Source organism: Panthera tigris, chromosome F2, assembly GCF_018350195.1.
Source record: "Panthera tigris isolate Pti1 chromosome F2, P.tigris_Pti1_mat1.1, whole genome shotgun sequence".
Lineage (NCBI taxonomy): Eukaryota > Metazoa > Chordata > Mammalia > Carnivora > Felidae > Panthera > Panthera tigris.
In genome coordinates, this window is record NC_056676.1 from 11,710,112 (window position 1) to 11,717,087 (window position 6,976).

The window sequence follows — 6,976 nt, forward strand, 5'->3', positions numbered from 1 at the left end:
CAAAGGGAAGACTCAAGATCCGGCAGTTACCTTTCTTTGTTTGAATACAGGTCGGTGTGCGTATGCTGTGCGTGTGCAGGTGTGCACAACGTCTTGCATTTTTAGGACTGACCTGTTCTAAATAAGTAACTTTCCCAAATAATTCAAGTTCTACCTCTTTTATCAGCAAATTTTGGGGGGGTCAACCTTTTTAAAAAGTATTACATGTTGTTACCTTTGTGAACAAAGCACGTGTAAATAACTAACTCATTTTCTTGAGGAGGTGGGGCAATCATTATTAATACAATGGGACCCCTGCCTCTACCATGAATAGAACTGTGTAGCCATTGAACCGCAACCCAATGTGACCCCCACACCAGGAGCCAGGCCTCCTGTGCCTCTTCTGTCTCCCCGGTCGTCCTTCCACTTGGCTCTGCTCTTATGTGGGCCTGACCACTGCAAATCTACTCTGTAGTTACACACCTGAACCTACATCCCTGGTTCTGAAGACGATTCTTTGCCTGATATGGAAGAAAAAGCAAGGTGATTTTGACAGATTTTCTCACCGTTGCTCAGCTTCTTCTCTCCCCTCTGGGATCACCGCTATGTTCCGGAGTCTTAGAACTAATGAAATTCCCAGCGCTCCAGATAAGTCCGTCTGTACGTGAAGGTAGTTCTACTTCATGAAACCACAAATGATTTGGTTTTAGCTTAAGAGAATGAAGGTAGACTTTTGTCTAAAAATATTTTTCCAGCGGCCTAAAAAAATCCATCCATCCTCAGGGATACTCATTTGGTTAGTTAACACGTTATCTCGCATGAGGTTATGAGCTCAGAGTACTGTCCACCATCACGGAACAAAGTTCTGAAGGAGAATCAAAAAGGACAACGGAATCTGAGTGGAAGGGCCAACAATATTCTAGAACAGAACAGACTGAGAGGGAGAATCTGAATGGAAGCCTTTAGGAGGTCAGGACAAGCACTGAGTATCTGAGAGAAAGCTCCGCAGAGGGTGAGAGGCAACAAAGAGCAGTGGGGTTACCTCTCCCCAGCTCCAGGCACCCATATGGGGGATACTCCTGGTCAGACAAAGCAGACACTGAGAAGGGGTGTCACAGGAAGCCAGACCACACCTCACACAGAGGCTCTGACACATGCACATAGGGACTCTGTTGTGACAAACAGGTAAGTGTCAAAAATGGGTGAAAATGCCCCTGATGGGGGTGCCTGGGTGGCTCAGTCGGTGAAGCGTCCGACTTCAGTTTAGGTCAGGATCTCCTGGGTCGGGAGTTCGAACCCTGCGTGGGGCTCTGTGCTGACAGCTCACAGCCTGGAGCCTGCTTCGGGTTCTGTGTCTCCCTCTCTCTCTGCCCCTCCCCTGCTCTCTATCTCTCTCTCTCTCTCAAAAATAAAATGTTAAAAAAATATTTTAAAACATACCCCTGATGGACTGGAGGCAGATGCAATAAGAACTTGATAGCTGAAAACATCACTAACAGTTCTCTTTAGAAGGAATTATTGCTTAATTTCAACCACAGTTTATTATTAAGAAATCCAATTCACTCACAATATATAAAGTGATATTTCTGGCCTTGTAAACAGCTAGGTAAATGTTGGGAGAGTGCTGACAGCAAGAACCTACCTTCAGTATTTTGATTAGTTCCGCCTGGCTTGTGCAAAATTGCACACGTTAAATAGAGCAATGCCTTCACAGTGACTTAGCAATTATTCTGCCATTATATTGGTCCCCCAAACCCTCAGGTTTCACCAAATAAATATTTTAAAGAGATCATCATTAGATCTTAACAATTTTATCCCCAATAAATGCCGTGAACACACTCCTCTGAATATACCTCTAAAAACATTGCATGGCTAGAAATCATAAGCAATATAATTGTTCTGAGTAGAAATCTTCCCCAAAAGATCACACTAATCCAAGTAGGCATAAAACAAAATCATTTCAGACTGAAAATTGGGGATTTATATGTTTAAAAATAAGCTCAGGTATGGGAATAAGCCTGTTAGAGGCAGAATAGAGTTAAAATCTGATAGATATACAAGTAGAATAAAAATAGCATTAGGTGTATGAGTGAAAGCCTGTCCTCTTAAAATTATACACATAGTTTCTTATCATCTCATAGTCTCTCAATGAAGAGATCATAATGCAATGAAGAGATCACAGTGAAGAACACAAACTATCTGAGTGTTTCAGTTATCAATAGCTGTGTAACAAATCTCCACCCAAAACTTAATGGTTTAAAACAATAAATGAGGACTGAACTTGAGTCTGTGGGTGACCTGTGTTTCTTCTGTGCCCTCCTTCTGTCTCCCTCCATAGCTTCTTCAGGATGCCTCTCTCTCCAGAAAGATAGCCTGAGCTTCCTCACAGCATGGCAGCTGGGTCCCTGAAGAATAGAAGCAGAAATTTTTAGGGGCACCTCAGTGGCTCAGTCTGGTGAGCATCTGATTCCTGGTTTTGGTTCAAGTCATGATCCCAGGATCATGGGATTCTCTCTCTCTCTCTCTCTCTCCCCCTCTGCCCCTCTCCCCTGCTCATGTTCTTTCTCTCCCTCTCTCTCTCTAAAATAAATAAATAAATAGATAGATAAATAAATAAATAAATAAATAAATAAATAAGAAGCAGCAGAAATTTTTAGACCTTAAAGGGCTGGGTATAGAACTACACAGCATCACTTCTGCCGTAATATGGAAATCCCAGATTAGAATGCAGCCTAATGAACTCATTTTTTTTAAGACTTTATACAACTTCTTTTTTGTGTACAAGAAAGCATACTAACAGGAGGCACGAATCCACAATACCACCAAAAACCGAGGACAAGCAATGAGCTTGCCTCAGAATCAAGGAAGGGTTGTACACTGTCGATGGAAGGAGATGAAAAAAGTGCCATTAATGGCTGATACACATTCCACCTCCTGAATCAAAATGATGAGCAGGGAAACAAGGGATATCAATTCTTAGTGTCAACCCCTACTATGGAGACAAGAAAGGTGCACTAGCCTAGAAAGAAGAAGTACCAAACAAAAGAGAGAGAGAGGTCAATCTAGTGAAGCAGCGTATGAACACAACACAAAGACTTTTCTTTCATTTTCTACTATCTTTCCCTGTGTCAGATTTTGTGCGGTGCACCAAGCACAGGATATGTGGACACAGATTATGGAGTCGTCGGATGAATACGTTTTATTCTGGACAGCACTCAAGAACAGGGGCAACCAGGGTGGCTCAGTTGGTTAAGCACCATCTTCAGCTCAGGTCATGATCTCGTGGTTTGTGAGTTCGAGTCCCACATCAGGCTCTCTCTGACGGCGCACAGCCTGCTTCAGATCCTCTGTCTCCCTCTCTCTGCCCCTCCCCCTGACTCTCTCCCTCTCTCTCAAAAATAAATAAACATTAAAAAAAGAAAAAAAAGATAAGCAGGAACAGGGAGGGGAGGCCAGCTACGGTAGGATGAAGACTCGCCCTGATTGTGTAGTCACCAGAAAATCATCCTCTGACAGCGTTCCAATGTGAAATGAGGCTGATAGCCTGGTTTTGGAGCAAGGCACATGAATTGAGACTGAGGACTTGACACGGAGTGGAAGGGAATGATACTAATAAGGCAAAGGCCATAGGATCTCGGGTGCCTTTGGAAGCAGGATGGATTGAGGTGAGAGTCAATGATTATCACCATCCTAACAACAACAGAAGTGAACACTAAGTGTTGTCTGTGTAGCCCCATTGCACCCATGAGGAAATAGAGGCACAGAGAGATCAAATAATTAGATTATGGTTATTCAATGTGAAAGTGTAAGAGACAGAGCCAGAGTTGGAGCAGATAGTCCAGAATCTTTCTTGAGCACCCACGACCTTGTGTCTATATAAATGGCTTTAACCCGTGGCACATGCCTCAGCCACACTGACTTACTGATGCTGAATTCCACTGACAGCAGGCATTGTCAGGCTTCTGGTACTTTGGATGCTGTTCTAGAATGTTCTAACTGTCTGGCCAGTCTCACCCATCGTGCAGGGCAGCTGCACTTTCCTCTCACTTCTGCCACCTTCTGAGCTTTAAACATGGTTTCCTCCTTCCTCACTACAGCTCTGTTTACGGCAGTGACCAAACTATTGTGCCACTACTTAGGAGAAAGAGATTTTTGATGCTTTATGATGAAATATTTGGGATTTTTGAAGAGTAAAGGAAATCTAAGTAACAACCACCCATGAATGTACCACTCGCAAGTATAGCTGAACCCTCCTGAGTACATCTCCCTGATCCCACTTGCTACCCTCCTCCACCTTTCCCTAAGCCAATCACTATCCTGAACTTAATATTTACCTTTATTATGCATATCCTTATATTTTAGCTACATACACATTTATAAAATAATCAGGCAGTTTCATAGGTTAGTAACTCGGTATAACTGGTAATGTTATAAATATACATTTGCACTTAGCTTTTTTTGTTGTTCAACATTTGGTTTGCACATCAATCCATGATGATTTAGGTACTTCTGTCTCATTCATTTTCTTTTTTGGGGGGGGGGGGACAGAGGCAAGGGTTCACTCTGAATTGGATAGATTCAGTGTGAGATAATGCAAGCTTTATTGATAACGGCTCAATACTCCTTGACCCTTACACTCATGTACGAACCACCTCTCCAGAGTGAGCCACAGCCGTTTTCACCTACATCCTGTTTTCAGTGTATTGGCATTCTCCACCTGTTACTGCCTCCAAGCCAACTTTCTTCTTTTATATCTGATGCAAGGAACTCCAGATATTGTATGAGTACAAGTAAATAATTCACCTGTTGATGAATATTTAGATATTTCTGTTACTGCAAGCCATGGGAACGACCAGCCTACTTCTCTTCTACTGATGGATATTTCCATTGTTTCCGGGATTTCACTCTTCCAAACAGTGTGGAAAGGACTTTATTTTTCACGACTGGTTGGGCTTGTGTGAGTTCTCTGGTTGCATGTGTAAGTCTCAGATATTGCCAAATATGCACTAGGGGCATGTAGGACTCCCCACTGCTTCACTTACTTGCCAGTCCTTTGTATTCTGGAACTTTACATTTATTTTCAAAATGATGAAATTGTATTTCATGGTCACTTTAATTTTCATTTCTTTAAAAACCGAGTTTGAGCAACTTTTCACCCATTTGTTAGTCAATTGCATTTCCTGGTGCATGACTAACCTGTGTGGAAACTTTAGCCAACTTTTTGATGGAGCTATCTGATTTTTGCTTGCTTACTGATTTGAAAGAATCCTTTATATTTTCTGGACAATTATCCATGAGGTTGTGTATTTTGCAAAGACCTTCTGTCAGTGTTGGGGGGCTTTTTTTTTCAGTATTGATGGACAGAAATTTTTGTTTATATATGGTAAATCTTATCATTGTCTTTATCTTTGTGTGTGTGTGTGTGTCTTGTTTAAAAAAGACTTTCCAACATCAAGTCCATAAAATTATTCTATTTTTTTCTTAAAGTTTAAAGTTTTGTTTTTCACATTTAGATCCTAATGTACCTAAAATTGGTTTTTGCCCATGATGTGTGATGTGGTTTCATTTTTTTCCCTTAAAAATGCCTCATCATCATTCATTGATGGTCTGTTTTTTTGCTGCTGATTTAGAATGCCACCTATGACCAGCAGATCAAGCTTGATCACTGTATTATTTTAACTTCTCTCTCTCCTTACCAATTAACACTTACATATTAACTACGTACTGGACACTGTTCTAAACACCAAACTATTAATTCACTGAGTCTTCATTACAGTGAGGAAACTGATAATCAGAGAAATAAACTGAGTTGTATGACATAGCTACCAAGTGACAGAAACAGGATTCAAACCCAGTCTGTGGTTTTGAGTTAGGAGTCCACACTATAAACCATTCGGATATTTATGATATTATACTATAAAGTATTATACTATCTTTCCTCAGTTGTCAAGTTATTTGCTCCTTATTCCTTTCTTCTGATTCCAGGTTCCTTCTTCAAATTATGTTCTCTAGTAATGCCTTAGCATGAGTCTCCCCATCTCTCTCTTATTCTTTTCCCTCTTCCTCATGTTTCTTAGACTGAAAACATCTTCACTGTCTTGATTTCATTCTCATCTTTTTTAAGATTTTTATTTTTAAGTAGTCTCTATACCCAACATGGGGCTTGAACTTATAACCCTGAGATCAAGAGTCACTTGCTCTACCAGCCAAGCCAGCCAGGCGCCCCTCCATACTCATCTTTTAATAAAAGTTTAGCTGGTGCAAAATTCTAACTGTGACTGTTACTTTATCTTAATGCTTGTAACAATATTCCACTATCTACAGCTTTCTTTTATTACTACCTTTAAGTCATCCATCAGTTTCTTCCCTTTGCTTTTAAAATATTTCTCTTTATCTTTGAGGCTATACGTTTTTACTAGATTTGACCAAGTGTGGATTTAGTGTTTTTATCTTGAGATTCATTATGGTTCCTGAATATGGAAATCTGCATTGTTCAGAAATTTACCAAAAAATCACACATTAAAAGCTGCTTCTTCCAATTCTTTCCAATCTCTCTAGAACTTCTACTAGATATATTTTAAACATTTTATTCAGATTATCATATCTCCACATACTCTAGGGAAATGTGCTTTCAGAAGGGTCTGGAAGTTTCTTATAAAACTAAAAGGACATTTGTCCTATGACCCAACACTTCTACTCCTACATTTTTACCCCAAAGAAATGAACATTTATATCCACGAAAAGACTTGTACAAGAATGTTCATGTTAGCTTTACTCATAATAGCTAATCTGGAAACAACTCAATGCCCATCAATAGGAAAGTAGATAAATAAATTTTGGTATATTTATACAATGGAATGATGATGATATACACAATATAAATGAGCCTCAAAAATATTATAAAAGCAATCCACATTAAAGAATACATACCATATGATTCCATATATATGATATTTTAGAATAAGTAAAATTTATCTATGGGGTAAAAACAGAAGAG

The 6,976-nt window shown here is 39.9% G+C and overlaps 1 long non-coding RNA gene across 1 annotated transcript; it reads left to right on the top strand.

The window, feature by feature from the left end:
• Nucleotides 1–934: 934 nt before the first annotated feature.
• On the top strand, nt 935–3,227 carry LOC122235131. Its single transcript, XR_006213266.1, has 3 exons — nt 935–1,164; nt 2,318–2,434; nt 3,112–3,227. It is a non-coding gene; the product is annotated as an uncharacterized LOC122235131 (long non-coding RNA).
• Nucleotides 3,228–6,976: the final 3,749 nt, after the last annotated feature.